The 22367-nt window shown below is 40.3% G+C and overlaps 1 protein-coding gene across 1 annotated transcript in view; it reads left to right on the top strand.

The window, feature by feature from the left end:
• The first annotated feature begins 3779 nt into the window (after positions 1-3779).
• The window catches only part of LOC125466318 (beta-1,4 N-acetylgalactosaminyltransferase 2-like), a 55214-nt gene continuing 36626 nt past the window's right edge, over positions 3780-22367 (top strand). Inside the window, exons 1-2 of the mRNA XM_048560669.2 lie at positions 3780-3864; positions 5750-5887. The gene's annotated coding sequence lies outside the window, so the exon portion shown is untranslated. The remainder of the gene's footprint in view (positions 3865-5749; positions 5888-22367) is intronic.

Below are 22367 nucleotides of genomic sequence, written 5' to 3'. Positions count from 1 at the left end.
CCACCTACATCCATGACACCACCCACACCCTCCACCACCCCCAGAACTTCCAATTCCCTGGACCCCAACACCTCATCTTTACCATGCATGTCCTCATGCTGCATTCCCCACACAAATGACCTAAAAGCACTCACTTCTTCCTGTCCCGCAGGCCCAACCAGTCCCCCTCCACTGACACCCTCATCCGCTTAGCCAAATTCGTCCTCACCCTCAACAACTTCTCTTTCAATTCCTCCCGCTTCCTACAGATAAAGAGGGTGGCCATGGGTACCCGCATGGGCCCAAGCTATGCCTGCCTCTTTGTCGGTTACATGGAACAATCCCTCTTCTGTAGCTACACTGCCCCTAAATTCCATCTCTTTCTCCGTTACATCGAGCTGCTTTGAGCTAAATCTTCATGAAATTGAATGCAAAAACTGTCTTTTAGCAGCCTCCATCGATGAACAGTCCAGACTGCATTTAATACTCCTTTCGGAAGACATTGTTATAGTTGTCTGCCATTTGGAATCTTGTCACCCAAAATCTTTCAATGCACCATAACTGGCATCTTTAGATGACCGTGAGGGAGTGATATGCCATAGGGATGATATTCTCATTCATGGTTCCACTGTGATGAACTCAGTGGCAGGATATTGACAGTGTTGCACCTTTAGAGTTTGCTGATGTCACACGCAACCACCCGTGTGAGTTTTCCAAACCCAGCAGCGATTTCTTGTCAATTGTGTCTGGCATGAAAGCAGATCTCCAAAGGAGAGCAGCCAGCAGGAATTTTCCATTTTTCCTCCCTATAACTGAATTCCAGGGCTTCAGTGGCATGGTCAGTCAGGTAGGCAAGTTTTTCCCAACCTGACACACATCAGTGAGCACCTACTGTAACTGCTGAGACAGGATCCAGTTTGCTATTGGAACATGTGACAATAACAGTCTTTGCTATAATCACAAAGCATGCCAAAACCATAAGTCCATAAGACTATAAGAAACAGGAACAGGAGTAGGCCATTCAGCCCTTCAAGCCTGCTCCACCTTTCAATAGGATCATGTTGATTCGACATTCCTCACATCCACTTTCCTTTCCCCATAACCCTTGATTCTTTTAATAATCAAAAATCTAAAGCCTGGCCAAACCCTGGCCCAGTGTGACCTGGATCAAGTTACCAATGTTGTAGTCTATGTGTCCTTGTTTGAGGCTTTTTGGTCCTGGTCTAGCATGATGGCTCCCATCAACTGATTTACTACGCCTGCATGACACGGATGGTGCTGAAACAGTGAAACACAGTCATTAAAAAAGAGGTTCTGGATGTCATTCAAACCCAATTATGTTCTCTGATTAAATCCTAGTTCAATTCCATTGTCTGATATAGTGGGTCGCATATTATGGATCACAAGTCCGTAGTTACCATTCTTAACAGCAAGAGCTGGCAATGATGCCATCCCAAATCTAAAGTCTCAGATTAATTCTTACATAGTTTGGCACCATCATGAAAAATGTCTAAGGCAATCTCTAGACCATGCTTTTTTCCCATATTCTTTTGGGGAAGTCTTCACAGAATGATTCACTGAGGACGTGGATTTCGATGTTGCTTTGTCATCCAGGTTTCTCCCAGTGTCCAATCAGACAACAAAAATTCATACAGCTCAGAAATCTGACACTGAATGCATTAAATATGGGAGTACTGTATCACTGGATGGCCTGTAAATGCCCACACTGATTTTATTTTAAAACTACATCACCTTAGCCTTCTGGTTGACCCACTAGTATATAACAACGATATTATTGTTCCCAGGTCTCATGGCCCTCAGGAAGGGTGTCCTCCAGTGCTTACACCAGGCTATTATTAAGTGCTGGGCACAAACCTACAACTCTGTTTGGTGGTTTGGTATATCAAAAGCTGTTGAAGATAGGGTCTTTAAATGTCCAACATCATTATTTCAGGCAAGTCCACAAAGAACCTTAATTGGCCTCATATTTGTCATCTCATTTGTTGGGAGGAAACTTCATCTTGTGTGTCATTCATCATTATTCTTGATGGCTTTAAGTGAAACAGCTACATTGCCATCATCAATTATCATTGTGTTTAGAAGAGAATTTAACCATGTATGACACCTATGAGATAACCATTTCATATAACAGTTTGCAGTTTGCTAATGACTACAGCCAGCCTCTAACAATGGAGAATATATAGGCTGCAATAATGGTGAGCTGATCCAGGTCATATTGGGCCAGGGTTTGGTTAGGCATTAGATTCTTGATAAGTAGAAGAATCAAGGGTTATGGGGAATTGTAAGATTTTACACACCACACCAGCCCACCTTGATACCAAAGGCCAATTGAGAGATAGAACAGGGCCAGCTGTAAAATTAAAATTTTAATTAAAAAATAATCAAATTGCCCTTACTTAATTACCAGACCACATCTTTATACAAGACTCCCCCAGAGCTGTAACAATGTTACAACCAAAGCTGGAGAAGTGCACTGTCTCTTTAGTCCTATGAGTCCATGATCATATATAAAATAAAAACATGCTTTCCAGTTACCAAGATGATCAACTAATATCCAGTCTATATCAGATTTTAAACAATGAGATCTATCAACTGGATTTCTCAATGAACACAATTATTGGTTTATTACCAATAAAGTTGCAATAATTAGTAAATATACAAACAATAACGTAGAAGAATAAATGCTTATAACTCTAAAGTTCCTCACACATACTTGGATACATATGCATTCATGGTTTACATAAAAAAGAGAAAAAGATATTTTTTTCTGCAGAACTTGCCTCTCGGGACAGGGAGTAAAATATTTGGCTAAAGTTTAACCTTGAAAGCAAAATAGTAATGGTATAGTTAAGGCTGTTCCACAGTCTGTAAATTATCATGCAAGATTCTGTCTGAAGACTTGCAGTTTTAACTTGCTCAGGAAAAGAGCAGAGATAGTAGGAACTGCAGATGCTGGAGAATCTGAGATAACAAGCTGGATGAACACAGCAGGCCAAACAGCATCAGAGGAGCAGGAAGGGTGATGTTTCGGGCCCAGACCCTCGCTTCTGAAGATATACCACTTGAGGAAACCATTCACATTAGCACTATGTCACTGTATCATGACAATCTAGATGTGGCACCAGTTCTGTTTTCATCACTCATGTATTTATTGTACTAATTGAATTTTTAATTACTATCTGTAATCCTGCCTGTGCTTGCACTCTTATTAAGATAACAAGGTGTTGAGCTGAATGAACACAGCAGGCCAAGCAACATCAGAGGAGCAGGAAGGCTGACATTTTGGGCCTAGACCCTTCAACATCCGCCTTCCTGCTCCTCTGATGTTGTTTGGCCCGCTGTGTTCATCCAGCTCCACACCTTAATAGCTCAGATTCTCCAGCATCTGCAGTTCCTACTATCTCTTGTACTCTTATTATTTAGTCTTATAACGGGAAAATATTAGGTATAGCATGGATTAATATCGGTTAATCCCTTGTCAATTTGTTTGAGGAAAAGTAGTAAAATCTTAAACTGGGTTAACTAACTACATTAAAAAGAAGTACGTTGTTTAGTTCACTTAATAAGTAATATTTAGTCATGCAAAATTCATTTATTCCTACTCAAGATAAGTTGATGGTTATACAAAAAGTATTAAAATACACGGGCAAAATCAAAATGCTGATATCAGACACACCCAATCTGACAATGGTGCAACTTGGCTGAACTAGCCATAACCTTTGAGTTTTAATTCTGAAGCTGGAATGCCAGTGACTTCATACCATTGCCAAGTAATGTACCACCAGGTTCAAGGCAGTCAGAGGAGCATGGGTCGTAGCGAGGAGCTGGAGCAGCTTCTAGGAAGATAGGAAGAGTTGATAACAGGTAAGCCTGCCATTTTGGAATGCGTGGAAAGCAATATATTTGTCTAAAACAGATCATTGCAGAATGTGTGTAATATACGGTGTACGTGACCTTCCAATGTATAAATATCTGAAATTTCTTGCTGATTGCAGAACTGTACTTCAGAGTTTCTCTGTGCTGCTGCTCTCCCAAGGTGTTGATAAAATAAACGTTCATTAACCTGTATATGACTTTCCTGAGATTATTTCACAAAATAATCTATCACCAACACTCTGACGCCTCCAGTTATGATAAGTAGGAAGTAAACGCCAGTCAATTGCCTACTGGTTACTCTGTGGTATCAAACATTGAAGTTTGATCTAATCCTATCTACAGTTTAGTCCCATATCTCTCCTTGCTTTCCCCTCTGGCTCACTGCTTTAAGCCTCTCTGTGTTTCATAGCTCTTACACTGCATCTCATCACTTTAAACTACATTATATTTCTGAGAACTCATACTTGTCTTCCTACTTTAAGCCCAACTGTGTTTTTATGCTTTCACATTATGCCTGCATGCATCAGATTTTCCCTCTTTGATTTGTCTTGTAACTATTTATTTGCCATAAGATCTTCACTTAAAGTGGAATCTGTTAATATTATGTTGATAAATTGTTCACATACACAGGTGGCAGCCTTGTTTAACTAAGTACTACAATTACCTCCTGCTCTGGAGGTGTGTCATTGTATTTCTGAGTGGGTTGATTGGAAAATATCTTGCCGAAAGCATAAAGAGAGTCTCCTTGGTCATGACATTTGTGAACAAAGAAGCTGAGACATAATGCTGAAATTTGCAAATAAGTCTGTTGTCATGAAAACTATCAGTGTCAATTTTCATACTCCACTGATGCGATATTATAAACTTCAGAACTTAATTACCTGTTCATAGATTGAAAGAATCAACAAGGATAAAGTGTTATACATGAGAAGAAGCAGAAATAACTCTCTCTGGAATAAACAATGAAAAGACCAGAACAAATTTATACAGAAATTGAAGCAATTAGCCACATCTGGAACAAGAGAGAGTTGAAACTACATGAATAGAACTGCTTTGACATCCACTTGATGCATGACTGCCTTATGCCACAAGGATAACTGATTGCACTGCAGAAGAATTTAAGGAGCTAATTCCAGAAAAGCTGCATCTTCAAACTGTTCGTTAAGGCCAAGGAACAAAGAAGCTACTTCTGATAAGAAGACAAGCTGCAGTTTTGCAGTAATTTGGATGAAAGAGTTTTCAAAAATTAAATCATCAGTAATATCATACATAGACCAAAGGACAAAAATTGCATAAGAATAAAAAACCAGAACCCTCACTTTGGCTGAATTTCAGAAAATAATGCTGCATGAGGATCGAACCTGGGATGCTTCCAGAGTCAAACCCTGATGGTGGAAACATGGCAAAGTTCCACCGTTAATCGGGTAGTAGCTAAGTTAAGTTGTGAGGTTTAATTTGCTTAATGGAGGGGTATTATTTTGGTTGCTACATGTAATAAAATTTAAATCATTGTTTCTATTTGATGGTGAGATGTCTTAACGAGTGGCCAAATTAAAGGTACTTGGTGATGATTTACTCACAACGCCAACTTGTTTGATTTGGATCAAAAATTGATTGTATCCCTTGTTTTACTGATGTACTGTGATACCTTCAGGCACTCGCCTTTCCACACTTGCCCCACCCACTCATTTCATGTGACACCTACAAAGGAATGATTGTGCAATTCCTGTGAATATTCAAACATTAATTGTTGTGCTCAGGTGCTGCACTGAACAGTAAGCTAAGATGTTGGCTTCGAAATCAGGAAGTAAACAGATGAAAAACATCAAAAGGGTCTCCAAATGCTGTAACTAAAGCTTCAATTGCATTTCAGCTGACGATATCAGGATTGTATTTGAAGGATTTAATCAAAGTTTTCAACCATTTTACGCTTCTAAATTGTTTATCTGCGGTGATTGTTTTCGGATTAATACAAGGATTTGATCAGCTCAATTCGAGAGACAAACAGAAGGTAAACAATTTGTTCTTTATCTATTTCCAATAATTGTAACAGAAATGTACATATCTTTAGGAATGAATTTGTGAAAAAGTCTCAAGATTTTAATTTTATGCACACGTAACAGGTTTTTAAAAAGTACATCTGTTTGCTCCTCCCATTTTTGATGGTTCCTTTGTTGCTTTAATTCTCAGACCTGTTTTTTCTCATTCATGGCATGTGGGAGTCTTTAGCTCAGCCAGCATTCCTTAACCATTCCTCCTGCCCATCCCAAAGACAGGTTTCTAATTTCCTCAGTTATTGAACATTTATACTCTTCTGTAGTGATACGCAAGGAACATTATCACTAAATATTTCCTTTGTGCAATTGAAAGGAGGAAGAAAAAAACTGTTGCTTTCATAATCAGGTTTTGACTGCTTGAACTGAATTGTTCAAAGTTGGGAGAATGAAACTACGAAGTCATCTTGTGAAACTTAGTAGAGCCAGTGAAATCAGAGGCCCTCAAAGTCACATATGTTATGTGTCTAGCAGCCTTGGACACAGTCTAGGTTGTGTTTCACACTGGGGAGGGAGCAAAGGCATAACGTGTATGTTTCAGGGATAACAAAGTGTGGAACTGGATGAACACAGCAGGCCAGGCGGCATCAGAGGAGCAGGAAAGTTGATGTTTCGAGTCTGGACTCTTCTTCAGAAATGGGGGAGGGGAAGGTGGCTCTGAAGTAAATAGAGTGAGAAAGAGGTGATGATAGATGGATAGAGTCATTGCCTCCCCCTCTCTCTATTTATTTCAGGGCCCCTTTCCGTTCTCCCATTTCTGAAGAAGGGGCCAGATCCAAAACATCAGCATTCCTGCTCCTCTGATGCTGCCTGGCTTGCTGTGTTCACCCAGCTCTACACTTTGTTATCTTAGACTCCAGATTCAGCAATTCCTACTATCTCTATGTTTCAAGGGATATGCTTTTAATGGCTCCTCCAGACTGCAGAACTAGAGGTTACATGAATATAACATGGGATCCAGCCCATGAAAGGTACAATTGCATTTCTCCTAACAGTTCAAAGAGTAATCAACAGTGAAAAGATAATCAGTTGCTATGAGAGTGAAGAGATTTACTCCAAGCATCAACCATGGTCATCTGTTGTGTCATTTGTCAAGCTTGCTTGGCTTGATATTTGTTACAAACAGTGCACTGGCTGGTATAGTCCTTAACTTCGTTGCTCATTGTTGGCCAGACAAAAACTTCTCTCGGCTTCCTCTGGCTAGGCTCAGTTCCTTGATGGCTTGCATGCATGTGCTTGAGATTTACTTTTTTCATGTTGCCTATACAGAATGGCTATATTTATAGAGGCACAGAGTTGTACAGCACAGAAAGAGCCCTTGTGGTCTAAGTGGTCTGTGCCAGTCAGATGTCCTAAGTTAACCCAGTCCCATTTGCCAGCATTTGCCTGATATCCCTCTGAACCCTTCCTATTTATGTGCCCATCCAAATGCCTTTTAAATGATGAAACTGTACCAACCTCCACCACTTCCTCTGGCAGCTTATTCTATACATACACCACCCTCTCACCTTTAAAATATTTCCCCCCTCACCTTTAGTCTATACCCTCTAATTTTGGATTCCACTAGCCTAGGAAAAATACCTTTTCTATTCACCCTATTCATGCCTTTCATGATTTTATAAACCTCTATAAAGTCACACCTCACCTTCCGATGCTCCAGTGAAAATAGCCCCAGCCATGATTATTTAACAGTGTTAGTTATTATGGGTTAAATATTAATTCACTTGTTCATATTATCATCCTCTTTGTCTCATCTGAAAACACAGGAAGCAGGAATTTTGAGCTGCCATTCCTACAATTATTTAAGTCACATTCTATAAGTCAAGTTACCTCAAGTTCGAGTGTCTATCTGAGCCCTCAGCTCATCTCCTTATTTATTACCTTCTTTGCATGGAATTATATTCCACATATATAAGTACTACTTTTGTTGTCAAATTTCTAGGTTCTGTTGTTTCCTTCTTCCATATTTCCTTGTTAATTTTCTGCCCTCCAAACTCAGCACTACATCTTTCTCATTTAAATTTATGTTCACACCCTCAGCCTCTACCAGTCCAGTTTGACATTACTGAAACACTAGACCGAACATTGGATCCAGTGTTGTTGATATGTAAGCAATCAGTTTCTTCACCAGAACTGGTCTCATTGCACCATTTTACCAATTTAGAAATCATCTGCTTTATCCATCTCTTTCTGTTCACATTGCACCCACAAAAGTGACTACCTTCCAGGTCCTATTTTTTAATTTCATTTCTATCTCCTTGAAATCTTCCTGCACAACTACATCCTTTTTGTAACAATGCAACAGGTACTGACACGAGCCATGACTTCGGATTATCCACCCTTCACATCATCGATATCTTCAGTCTGCTCTCAGCCTCTCAATGGCATGCTTGCTGAAGACAAGTCTGAGGCAGCAGGACTGAACCTGTTTGTCCCCATGCTGAGTCCTATTTGCCCTTTGACTTCCCTCTTCAAACTTCTCACCGAACACCCTATGCAGTCAAGTCACCAGTTGATTCCTGGAGTTGGCTTTGGCTGTACTTTTTGTAATGTTAATGACAATGGTCTCAAAGTCAATTACTTGTCAGTGATTGATTAACTCCATGGGTTATTTTATTTTTACCATTTTATTTAAAATGGTGTAACATTACAAATGTTATGACGTCGACCTCACAGCTGGTTTATATTTGTGCAGCTTGCAAACCCAAAGCAGGCTAAGTGCCAGGACGGGTCACAATATTTTTTACACAATGCCTATGGGAACTTAAAGATTGGGATGGTATATGTACAAGATACCCTTACTTTCTGAAATAAAAACTATTTACAGTAACAGCTGATCTTATGATAATGTATTGTATAAATAATTGGCTGATTATAATCCTGATTATATAATTGTTACAGTGAATAATTAAATTAATTAAATAATGTATTTATATTATGACTATAATCCAGATTAGCTACCATCTCATCTTGTTCCTTAACTTGTTTCATGTGGTTGAAATATTTTTAGTATTTACTGTTTTGAGTCTTAAGAGCTGCCAGCTTGCTTTAAAGGTGCTTGATTTACATCATCGCTTCTTCTATTTCTGTGAAAGTTTTAGTTTTCAATTGACTGAGTGTATTGTTTCCATCATAACCTGTTCTGATAACTATGTAGGCTTTTCGTTTCTTTTCTTACTGTTTCTTTGCAGCCCTGGCTTCTTCCATGAACTAATTCAATGCTCCAGTGTATTTCTCTTTTATCCTGCTTGAATTCTGTCTTTACAGCATCATTACTGGTATTTCTTACCAAAAAGCCTGACACATGAATGATTTCCTGTGCCTTGTTTTGTATACAATGCATTCACTCCAATGTTTGCAGGTCATTGCTTTGATCTTAAGCGTTTGTTTTGTCACTGCTTTGTTGAACTGGATTTGTTTTATGTGCAACTTGTTCCACATTTTTCTGTAAGCTAGCAATCTTTTTATTGGATTGTTAATATAGAACTTATAGCTCATTCTGCTTCCTTTCTTTGTCCTCCAGCTTTGCATTCAGCTTTTGTGGGCTGAGCAGAGATATCCATTAAAGACTTCTTCATCTCAGAGATAGTACTCTCAAGTTTGGATTTATCTTGACCACTTGTCCAGCCTCCAGTTCTTGGACTTGCATTTTTTGTCCATTGTAAAGAGCTCTAACAGAAAATAGGAACAGGAATAGGCCAGTCAGCCACTGGAGCCTGCTCCATCATTCAGTATGAGCATGGTTAATCAGTCAACTGAATACACTGTTCCTGCTTTCTCCATATACCTTTTGATCCCTTTAGCCCTAAGAATTATATCTAATTCCTTCTTGAAAACACTCAATATGTTGGTCTCAATGACTTTCTGTGGTATGAGATTCTAAAGGCTCATCACTCTCTCTGTGAGAAATTTCTCCTCATCTCAATACTAAGTGGCTTATCCCATAACCTCAGACTGTGATAACATGATGTGAAGCTGGATGAACACAGCAGGCCAAACAGCATCAGAGGAGCAGGAAAGTTTAACGTTTTAGGTCAAGACCTTCCTCAGAAACTCTTTCCTGAAGAACGGTCTCGACCCGAAACGTCAAACTTTCCTACTCCTCTGATGCTGCTTGGCCTGCTGTGTTCATCCAGCTTCACACCATGTTATCTCAGATTCTCCAGCATCGGCAGTTCCAACTACCTCAGACTGTGACCCTGGCTCTTGGCTTCCCGGTCATTAGGATTACCCTTCTTTCACTTATCCCATCTAGGTCTGATAGAATTTAATTGGTTTCTATCATTCTTCTAAACTGTGATGAATATAGTCCAAACAGACTCAAACTCTCTTCATACATCACTCCTGCTATCCCAGAAATCCTTCTGGTAAACCTTTGTTGCATTTTTTCCATAGCCAGAACATTGTTCCTCAGAAAAGGTGACTAACGTCGCAATACTTCTGGTATGGCCTCACAAACCTTTGTATAATCTCAGCAAGATATCCCTGATCAAAAACAATGTTGCAGGAAAAGCTGACCAGGTCTGGCAGCATCTGTGAAGGAAAAACCCGCCATACCTGCTGAGCTTCTCCAGCAACTTTGTTTTTGTTTCTGATTTACAGCATCCGCAGTTCTTTTGGTTTTTATTTAAGATATCCCTGATTCTGTACTTGAATCCTCTTGCTATGAAGACTACAATGCCATTTACTTTCTTAACTACTTGCTGCACCTGTCTACTTACTTCCAGCAAGCACTATTGTACAAGGACAATGAGGTTTTGATGCAGCTTCACTTTCCCAGCCTATCACCATTCAGATGATAACCTATCTTCGTGTTTTTGTTACCAAATGTGAATAAACTCACATTAACTCCTGTTAATATATTTGCTGCCATATATTTACTCACTTACTCAATTTGTCCAAATCACACTGAAGCATCTCTGCATTCTCTTCACAGCTTACCCTCCCAGCCAGCTTCATACTGTCTGCAAACACGGAGACATTATATTTAGTTCCCTCATCTAAATCAGTGAATATATTGTGAATAGCTGGGGTCCAAGTATTGATCCTTGGCATTCTACTGTAAACATTGCCTGCTCCCTGAGGAAAAAAAAATAATTTATTCCTACTCTGTAGTTCCAATCTGCCAACCAGTTCCCAATCTCTATCAGGATACTACCCTGATTCCCACATGCTTTAATTTTGCATGTTAATCTCTTATATGAGATCTTATCAAAAGCCTCCTGATAATCCCAGTGAACCACATCGTCTAGCTTCCCCTTATTAAAGCTATAAGTTACACTTGCAAATATGTCCTATAAATTTGTCAAACATGGCTTCCCTTTTGTAAATCTATGCTGACTCTATCTGATCCTATCTCTATTCTCCAACTGATATGCTATTACATCTTTTATAATGAACTCCCACATGTTCCCTGCCACTAACATCAGGCACACTGGTCTGTAATTCCTTGTTTTCTCCCAACTCTTTTTTATATTAGATACCCTCCAATCTGTAGAAACTATTCCAGAGTAGATAAAGTCTTGGAAGATGACCACTAATGCTGTTCACTATTTTGAGGGCAACTTCCTTAACTACTCTTGCATATAGAATATCAGGCACTGGGGATTTATTAGTCTATAAATCCATCAATTTCCTGACATCATTTCACAGTTAAGATTGATCTCCTTCTTTCTCCCCTCAGTGTTTTCCCCAACAATTTTGTGATGCTATTTTTTTCCTCCTTTGAGAAGACAGATCTGCAGTATGTGTTCTGTTGGTCTACCATATCTTAGTTCCCCTTTATAACTTCCCCAGTTTCTAATTGTAGGGACATGTTCTTTTCATATACCTATGGAAACTTCTGCAATTAGTTTGTATGTTCCTAATAAGCTTACTCTCATATTAGCTTGACTAACTTAAAATAAATTGAAGTGTTCAGCTCCTGATTCAACTCCAGAAGGTTTAATTTATTTTAAACAGTAAAGCACATGCCAAGTTGCGATGAAAACATTACAGCAAAACAAATGGCTTCTGTGTCTGTAACTTGCAAATCTAAACTAAATGTCAGAAAGAGTATCAAAATTGCAAATTCAAAACACTTGCATCCTTTAGGGTGAATTCTCTTTAAATAAGACAAATAGGCAATACTCCGCAGGACCCATTGCACTAACAAATATGCAAAACCGTATACCAGTTATTGAGTAAAATGCACTCAGGGAACTGCTGCATGACCCTGCTTATCCACATGATCGTTCATTCCCTCTTTGCCTCCGCTCTCTTAAGTTGCAAATTAGCCATTTCCAGAGAGATACTAACTCCCAGTCTCATAGACAGACAGTAGCCAGGACAGCTGTTACTCTTGTTCTGAAAATTAAAATATCTCCCTCTGGCAATACTTCATGCACGGGTAGATGTCCAGGACATGAGAAGACTGCTTGTTTCCATAAAGTACTTGCATTCAATGGTAGTGAGGTGACCTACCATGATTTTATTGAGTTTTGAAAAAAGAATGTTCATGGAAGTTGGGCATTGCTGTTTGGCGAACATTTATTGACATTCCTCTAATCAAGTTTAAAAGCTGGTGATGAACTGCCTTCTTAATCACTATAGTGCATGTGGTGGAGGCACAAACAGAAAGTGAGCTCTAGGATTTTGACCCAGTGATGGAGAAGGATCAATGATATACCTCCATGGTGTGCAGCTTGGAGGGGAATTGGAGGTAAGAGTGTTCTGGTGCATCTTCTGCCCTTATCCTTCAAGCTGGTAGAGGAGAGGGATTTGGAAGATGCTGTCAAAGAAGCTGTGGTGAGTTGTCACAGTATATCTTTTAGCTGGTATTTAACATTTCAACTGTGTACCAGTCTTGAAGAGAGGGAATGTTGAGGATGGTGGATGGTAATCTATTCAAATGGCTGCTTTGTCGTCACTGGTGCCTCGCGTTATGATGCATTGTTAGGGTTGCACCCATTCAGGCAAGTGGAGAGCATTCCATCACAATCTTGACTTGTGCCTTCTAGGAGGTGGTCTTCAGTAATCAGGAAGTGAGTTACTTGCTACAGAATTTCCAACCACTAACCTGCTCTGATCACCACATTTTTGATGTGGCTTTACATACGCTGCCTTTCTGTGAATCTGATGCGAGCTTGAAGAACAAGATATTTTCCATTTGAAATAATGGGAACTGCAGATGCTGGAGAATCCAAGATAACAAAGTGTGAAGTTGGATGAACACAGCAAGCCAAGCAGCATCTCAGGAGCACAAAAGCTGACGTTTTGGGCCTAGACCCTTCATCAGACAGGATATTTTCCATTGTTCTGGCACTTTGCAGCCTTCTTAGCTCAACATTGAGGTCAATCACTTGAGACAATCGTTGCTGTCTTCCATATTGATATCACCTCCCTGCTACCCACATAAAATTCAACATACTCCAGTGTTTATATGTTGTCCTTCATGGTTATCCATTCAGTCAGAGCTCATCTTTATTTTAGTGATATCACCTATGCTGGGCGTATGTCTTTTCTTCACCAAAATCATGACCAGTCCCTTTCTATTTTCTTCTATGAACTTTTGATCTCCAATCTCACTTAACCTTTCCCCTCGCCTGTTGGACCTCCATTTTCATACAGCATTAATTCTATGAGTTTTTCACCTCTCACAGTGCACAGCAACACCTTGTTGTGGGAAGGATATTATTATATTGGAGGGGGTGCAGAAAAGATTTACAAGGATGCTACCAGGACTGGAGCATTTGAATTATAAAAGGGTGGATAGGCTGGGACTCTTTCTTCCTGGAGCATAGGATGCTGAGAAGTGATGTTATAGACATGTACAAAATCATGAGGGGCATAGGTAAGGTGAAGAGTAAAGCTCTTTTCCCTCGGGGAGGGGAGTACAACACTAGAGGGCACAATTTTAAGGTTTGAGGGCAAGATTTAAAAGGGACCTCATGGGAAACATTTTCACACAGAGGGTGGTTGATATGTGGAATGAACTGCCAGACAAAGTAAATGCCAGGACAGTTATAGCATTTAAAAGACATTTGGGCAGTTGCATGGATAGGAAAGGTTAAGGATATGGGCCAAATGCGGGCAAATGAGACAAATTTAGATTTGGAAAACACATCTGCATGGACAAGTTGTACTGATGGTTCCATTTTTGTGCTGTCTGACTCTTTGTTTTTGTAAATGTTATTAGACTCAGATATTAATTGTATCTCACTCCACAGATGCTGCCAGATGTGCTGAAGTTCTCTAGTACTTTCTGTTTACAATATTTTCGTGCATTTAAATGCTTAGTCCAATTCAGTTTCTGGTCAGTAGTAAACCCAGGATGTTGATGTGGAGATTCAATGATGGTAATGCATTTGAAAATCAAAGGGAGATGGTTAGGTTCTCCTTGTTGGAAATGTTCATTACCTGGCACTTATGTGAATTTTAATTTAAATTGAAGTGATCAGCATACGTTCATGAGAGTTAGAATCTATTATGACAATATCGAGTGGAAGTCCCTTCAGTGGCTGCACAAAAGTGTCTTTTGCAGGAGCTCACCTGCAATTGAATTGCAGTTATTCATAAGTACAGTAAGAGCTGGACAACATCCAGGCTTGAGCTGATAATTGACAAGTAACATGCCACACAAGTTCTAGGCAATTGATGCCATTGTGCATTTGTGGTGAAATGAGTGCATGTTGAATGTTTTAAATAGCATCAATATGTACCATTTACAAGATGCACTGCAGTAATTCACCAGAGGCTCCTTTTGAGCATGTTTTATGCTCATAAGCTCTACCAGCTAGAGGCAGACCTCAAATCCCCAGCCACACCTGCATTCACCATCCTGACTTGGTATTATAGTATCATCCTTTCACTGTGCCTAGGACAAAATGATTAAACTATGAGTGTACCTGCACACCAAGGATTGTAATTGTTCAAGAATGCAGCTCACCCCATTTTCTCAATGATAATTAAAAGTGAGAAACAATGAAGAAACGTTGGCCTAGCCAACAAACCTACATCCTACGTATAACGTTCTATGTGCTGAAAGTCAAGACAGCTAAATGAACTGGTATTCAATTTCTGAGGATTAGGATAACAGAGAATGTTTGAAGCTTGGGACAAGGGCACAGGTGGTACAATTCACTGCCAGCATTATGTGCATATTGCTGTTTTTCCCTCATTTCTCAGATCGTTGAAGCCTTTGTGGACTGTATGCTAAACCTGGTTATTATCTTACTGCAACCAATCTCCTCTACTGCCTTCAGTTATGCTTTCTTTGTGATAGCAGCTAGAATGTTCTTTCCATTGCTGTTAGGAATGAGGACCTCTCCCTCTAACCCCACATAACCTTTTCTGCATACTGTGGAACATCAACATAAGCGCATATGATCCGAGAGACTCCTTTTGTTTACCTTGTTCCAAGTAAATATACTTTGCAAAAATACTTTGCAACACCAGTTAATCCCTCCTTTATTTATTATGTTGATACCATGACCACAGAGCCTGGTTCCACCCACACACACGGTGTCAAATTCAGAAGTAGAACAATACAAGGTATGGATATTAGAGCCAGTCAGGCCTGCTCGTCCCATTGTAATTGGCTGTTGTTAATAGTATATTTGTTGTCTAACCACCTGTTTCCTTACAATTATGAATTTATATCTAATCCATTGTGCACCTCCAATGCCATAAATTTATAGAATTATACAGTACAGAAACAGATCCTTCCATCCAACTTGCCCATGCTGACCAAAAGCCATAAATTAATCGAGCAAGGAGAATCATTCATAGAAAACTGCTTGTAAGAAAATGCACAGGGACTCCAGTTACACGATATAATACCATGAAAAACAGCAAGGCTGCAGGCAAATACTGTTGGACAACAGTTTGTTCCGGTTCTGTCTGTTAAAGTAAGGATAGCATCAGTAGAAATGTTTGATCAAAATTGCAAATGAGTGTGAATTATCCTTCACTTCTCTGCCTTGATCATTTTTGAGTTGTTATTGATTAAGGAATAGATGTTTAGGTTTTTTAAAGGCTTTTTAAAGAATTTTAGAAGGTTTTCTGCTTTGCTCTGAGCTCTGAGGTGTCAAACCACACGCGGGTGCAGTACACGGGAAGTCAAGCCCAACAATTCCCAGAGCCTACACAAAAATTAAACATTTTATCAATCTGTGTAAAACATCTAACTTACCTGGAACACTCCTTGTTCCAGCCCTATTCCAGCCCCCACCCACAACTCCTTCTCCAATATATCTATGACATCATCAGTGCCGCTTCTCTCTTTTGTCTGGAATTGGAAAAGTTCATCGATTTCACTTCCAATTTCCATCCTGCCCTCACTTTCACCTGGTCTATCTCTGACTTCTCCCTTCCCTTCCTCGACATTTCTGGGGTAGACTAGTCATTTCTGAGGATAGACTGGCCACTAATATCCTAAACCCACCAGTTCCCACAGCTACCTGGACTATACATTCTCACTCCCTGCTTCCGATAAAGATTCCATCCCATCCTCTCAGTTCCTCCATCTCCATTGCATATCTTCAGATGAGGCCAACTTCTACAAGGGAGTGCCTGACATGTCCACCTTCCGCCTCAATCAAGGTTTCCGCAGCACCATTGTCGACAGTGCCCTCAACCAGGTCCAACCTACCTCCCACACTACTGCCCTCACTCCTTGTCTTCCCTCCTGCAATAGCAATAGGGTTCCCCTTGTACTCACCCACCATCCCACCAGCATCCACATCCAGAAGATCATCAGCTGCCATTTCGTCTACCTCCAGCAAGATGCCACCATTAGACACATATTGCCTTCCCCTTCCTTGTCCACCTTCTGCAGGGGCCGTTCCCTCCAAGACACCATGGTCCACTCTTCCGTTACCACCAAAAGCCCCCCACAGCCACATGACACCTTCCCCTGCCACCAGCAAAAGTGCAACATCTGCCTGTTTACCTCCTCCCTCCCCAGTATCCAAGGGGCCAAACATAGTTTCCAGGTGAATGCACTTCCCAGAATCTAGTCTACTGCATTCGCTGTTCACAATGTGGTCTCCTCTACACTGGGGAAACAAAGCATAGACTGGGTGACTGCTTCACACTACATCAATGACCTGCTCACAAAAAAGACCCTGAGCTACCTGTTGCCTGCCACTTTTACACACCACCCTGTTCCCCGGCCAAGGTCTCTGTCTCAGGAACAAGAAGAAAGTTGCTGGAAAAGCTCAGGACATATAGCAGCATCTGTGAAGAAAAAAACAGAGTTAACGTTTCGGGTCCGGTGATTCTTCCTCAGAACTGATGGTGGCTGGGAAAACGTCAGTTTATATGCAGAAAATAGGGAAGTGGGTGGGGTGGGGAGTAAACGATAAGATAGTGCCCTAAGAGAGAGAAAGATAGTTGGATCGGCAAAGGAATTGCTAACAATCAGGCTGGGAGGGTGAGTAGTTGTTAATGGGGACTGTTAGTGACTAACAACAGGGGGCGTGTAATAACAGGCTAGGTGGTAACAAGGCCTGATGTGTGGGGTAGGGGGCTGGGACATGAGACAATTTTGGCCCTAAAATTATTGAACTCAATATTGAGACTAGCAGTCTCCATTAACAGCTCCGCGTGAACAGCTATTTACTTTCCTAGCCAGGTTGTTATCAACTCCTTTGTCTATCCAACTGCTCTTCTCTCTTTTTGGGCAGAATCCTATTGTTTACTCCCTATCCCATCCTCCTCCCTATTTTCTGCATATACATCAACATTTTCCTGGTTACAATCAGTTCTGAGGAAGGGCCACTAGACCCACTAGACCCGAAATGTTAACTCTGAATTTTTCTTCACAGGTGCTGCCAAGTCCTGCTGAGCTTTTCCAGCCACTTCTGTTTTTGTTATCTGTCTTTGTTGACCCAGTTTAGCAGAAACTCAGACCAAGCTTCTGTATTTATCAAGAATTATCATTTAATACATATAAACAGATTCTAGCTACTAGTAAACAACTGTAAACCATCGACATTTAACTCCACCAGTTACATCTCCAATCCCCTTTATAAAACTTGCCCTTTGCATTCCTTAGAAAAGGTACAGAACAGAGAGGAAAACAAAATGTTACGGGTGGAGGGAAAAACTGAGAAATGGCCAGAAGGTTCACTAGCAAAATAATTTTGCTTACAGGACCTGTTCTTCTTCAGTGTCTTTCCTCTAAGCACTTTTTACTTCCTTGCAGGAGGCACAGAGCAACAGTTTCACAAATTATAAAGTCTCTGACTTATTTGTGAAAAGCAAAAGCTTACAAATGCTGGTGAGGGAAAATAATCTGATTTTCTTCAAGTTTCAGGCATTTCTACACACCACTTCTCCTTTCAGAGGTTTACAGGCTTCCGGCCATATCGCTCGCACCCATAAGCTGTTCAGTTACCCAGAAGCCAATCACATAGATATTGGCAGACTATTTGTTTTTGCAATTGACAACAGGCACAAACAAATCAGCGACATGCTGCCGGCCAAATTTCACTTTTCATACTCCTGAAACCAGCCCACCAGCCTCCCCATTATTTGAACAAAACAGTTCTATAAACACTACCGATAATGAGTTTCTGTAACTTGGCTTTTAAAAATTCTGAAACCCTTTCCAAAATCATTCCTTTTAAACCAGTCATTCTCCCCATAAAAAAGGCAGAAAAATGTGAAGATCAGGTGTTTACAGGTATTTGATTCTTTTTGAAGAAAGCTGTTGTCTTCATTCAGAATTAGATGTTTGAGATCTTCACGTACTCAGCTTAACCAATTTTTCCACAATTCTCGATGATGGGAGTCATACCTTTTTGCAAGTAGGGGCATGTGTTAGAAAAATCTGTTTGACTCAAAGCTGCAGGATAAAAACTTCTAAGCACCATTTCAATGTCCGACAGTATAATGGAGCAGATTTCTGGCAGATATTTGAAATACAGAATACTGAGAGGCCTGAATAGAGTGGGCATGGAGAAGACTTTCCCACAAGTAGAAGAGGACCCCAGGGCACAGTCTCAGAGTGAAGAGCTGACCGTTTAGGACTGGGATGAGGAGGAATTCCTTCAGCCAGAGGGCGTTGGTGGAACACACTGCCACAGAAGGCTGTGGAGGGCGAGTCATTGAGTATATTAAGACAGAGGCAGATAGCTTCTTGATTAATAAGGGAAGAAAACAGGAGGATGTCATTGAGAAACATATTATTCAAGATCGAGTGGCAGATCAGACTCCTTGGGCCTTGAGGTGTAATGAAGGCAGCTTCAGTCAAGGTATTCAAAAGGGCAACAGATGAAGATTTGACTAGATACATACTGCAGAATTGTGGGAAGTGGCAGAAGAATGACACTAAGTCATAACACTCATTTGGAGAACTGGCACAAAGTTAATGGACTGAACGACCTCCTTCAGCTAATTTAGGAGATGGAACCATCCTGACAACCATTTGAAAACCAGGCACCAACATTAGCAGCCACTCAACACTGTATTTGCAGAAAGGGGCACAATATCTGCTTCTACTCCTCTATAAAAATAGGTTTCCCTAGAAGCAGTCAGTTCCAGAAGATTATTATAATTAAGGAAACCTTTAAAGAGATCCTCCCCCTGTTATTTGCACATTTTTCAAAAATATTTCCAGTGATTTTATATCTGTTGCTTTCTTTGGATGACTATTCCATATACTGATAATGTTTTGAGTGAAGTTCCTGTTGGCAATTCAAAAAATAGCTTACGCTAGTGGAAGATAATAAAATGTGAGGCTGGATGAACACAGCAGGCCAAGCAGCATCTCAGGAGCACAAAAGCTGACGTTTCGGGCCTGGACTGATGAAGGGTCCAGGCCCGAAACGTCAGCTTTTGTGCTCCTGAGATGCTGCTTGGCCTGCTGTGTTCATCCAGCCTCACATTTTATTATCTTGGATTCTCCAGCATCTGCAGTTCCCATTATCTCTCTTACGCTAGTGGAATCTGTCTTTGTCAACATCAGTGATCCTGCAGTTACTTGGCGGCCTTGTTTCTTATTGGGTGAAAATGATGTGTTTATTAGAAGTGTATTGATGAAAAAAATACAGCTAATGTGTGTCATTAAGGTTACCTATAAAATTAATTCATGTTAAGCTATAAGTCTAGTTTGTCTGCTTTCCTAATTTAACTAAGGGTTTAGCGTGATGTAAAAAATCTGTAAAAAACTTACTTTCCTTACAGACAAGAAAGCAAAAGAGAGATTTGACAGAGGTATTCAAAATCTTTAATAAATTGGTTTTAAGTAACTAAGAGAAGTGTCTTTCACACAGGATAAGTCGTTGATCTGAGCATAGAAAATGTAAAAGAAAAATGGCCAGTGATGTCATGATGAAAATATTGAAATGGTGTGTTATTGTGGTTTGGAGTATATTTTCCTGAACAAGTGCTAGTAGCAGATGCTATAGCTTGCAAAAATACTTTGGGTGAAAACCTGAAAAGTAAAAGGTTCAGAATAATGGGGAAAACAGGGTTTGGGACATATTTGGAAATCTGTTTCAAATAATAAGTGTATGAAGTAATCATCCCCCCTTTGAATTAGATCACTTTTTGATGCTATTAACCTGTTTCTACTATTGGTTTTGATTTTTTTTCTATTGGATCTGCATGGAGGGGCTAGGAAAAGTATATTAAAGGTACAAGCTAAGCTTAGAACGCATCTTTCTTGCATTAAGCTTTCAAGTATTGGTTAGACAACACTGGATTATTGCAGGTAACAAGATGTCGAGCTGGAAAGCTGACCTTTCGGGTCTGGACTCTTCTTCTGAAATTTCGGGTCCAGACCCGAAACGTCAGCTTTCCTGCTCCTCTGATGCTGCTTGGCCTGTCGTGTTCATCCAGCTCTGCACCTTGTTATGTCAGATTCTCCAGCATCGGCAGTTCCTACTATCACTGGAGTACTGCATACAGTTTTGCTCCCGTGCTTGAAGAAGAATGTAATTGCATTGGAAGAAGTTCAGAGAACGTTCACTTGATTAACTTCAGAGATGAAAGGCTTGTCTTATGCGAAGAAATTGAGCAGTTTAGGCCTCTACACGCTTGGGGTTTAGAAGGATGGGAGGCAATCTAAATAAAGTATATAAGATGCTAAAGGGGATTGACATAGTAGACGTAGAGCAGATAATTCCCCTTGTGAGACAATGTGAAACAAGACGTCATAGTTTCAGATAATAGGTGGCAAATTTTAAAAGGAGATGAGAAGGAATTACTTCGCTCAAGGAGTCATCAATCTGTGGAATTCATTCCCCTATAATGTGGCCTGTGCTGGGACGTTGGATAAATATCAGGAGGTCAGAGACTGACACATGCTTACTAATTGATAAAGAAACAACGCAGCAATTAGGAAACTTAGTTTTTAGCAGGCTGTTGTTCAGCCTGCAATGGACTGCTTGAAAACATGTAGATTCAACAATATTTTTCAGAAGGGAATTGGATATTTGTAAGCCATGCCACAGAAAACATAAGTTCCATGCAAAGGCAATTTGCTCGCCACAAATGATAAGCCCATCTGAAACTCAGCCAGAAGAAATGATGCATAGAGGTTGGTTGTGAACACAAAGAGAATTGGGTACTTTTTGGCTTGGTGAAAAGGCAAAGAAGGAAGGATGCCCCCAATGTCTGTGGCAAAGAATCCCACTACTCATTGGAACATGTGTGGATTTAACACTGTTCTGTCGTGCAAATGTCTGAAGACAGGAAGCAAGCAGTCACAGTTAGTTGAGGTCAGTTAGCTCCGTACCTGAGATGTGAGTTAGGAAGCTTGGTGTGAAAACACTTTCACTCCTTTTTCTGTTAGTCTCCTTGCATTGGCCTCAATAGTGTCGAAGATTTGAGTTATTTTACTTGCTCATGAGATCTGAGTGTCATTGACTGAGCATCTATTGTCCATCAGTAATTGTCTGGAGGACAGTTAAATGTCAACCACATTGCTGTGGGCCCAGACTCAAATGTAAGCCAGACTAGGCAAAGATGGAAGATTGCCTTGGCAGACCTAGACTCACTAATCCAGTTTAAACATGCCTCCTACAGGAGTTCTGGAACCTATATGAACAGAGCAAGCAACTGTTTCCTCAATCCATCTAATGCAAGGACATTCAATCTGCCTCTAGGCTAGATTTTCACTGTTGGTTTTTCAACCCAACTTTCAGAATCAATGGTACACAAGAAACTGATCTGATGTGAGGACTAGTCACACATTCTGACTTTTCTTTATGAGCAGTTAATGGCTAGAGCAAGAGGTCCCCATCAAACCCCTTGCAGCAGACTGGTTCCTTAAGGTGGGGATAGCGGTGCAAACATAAGTCTCTAACTTGATTGCAGCAGAAGGTAAGAAAGAGAGAAGCTTTTCAAATGAGTGTGCCCCATTTCCAATTTATTTAAGATTTGAATAACAATGATTCTGCACTATTGCTGTGTAGTGGGAGTGTGGTGAAGAGGACTTTTAAGCCTGCC

Source organism: Stegostoma tigrinum, chromosome 31 (assembly GCF_030684315.1).
Source record: "Stegostoma tigrinum isolate sSteTig4 chromosome 31, sSteTig4.hap1, whole genome shotgun sequence".
NCBI lineage: Eukaryota > Metazoa > Chordata > Chondrichthyes > Orectolobiformes > Stegostomatidae > Stegostoma > Stegostoma tigrinum.
This window is presented reverse-complemented; position numbering and strand designations above follow the sequence as displayed.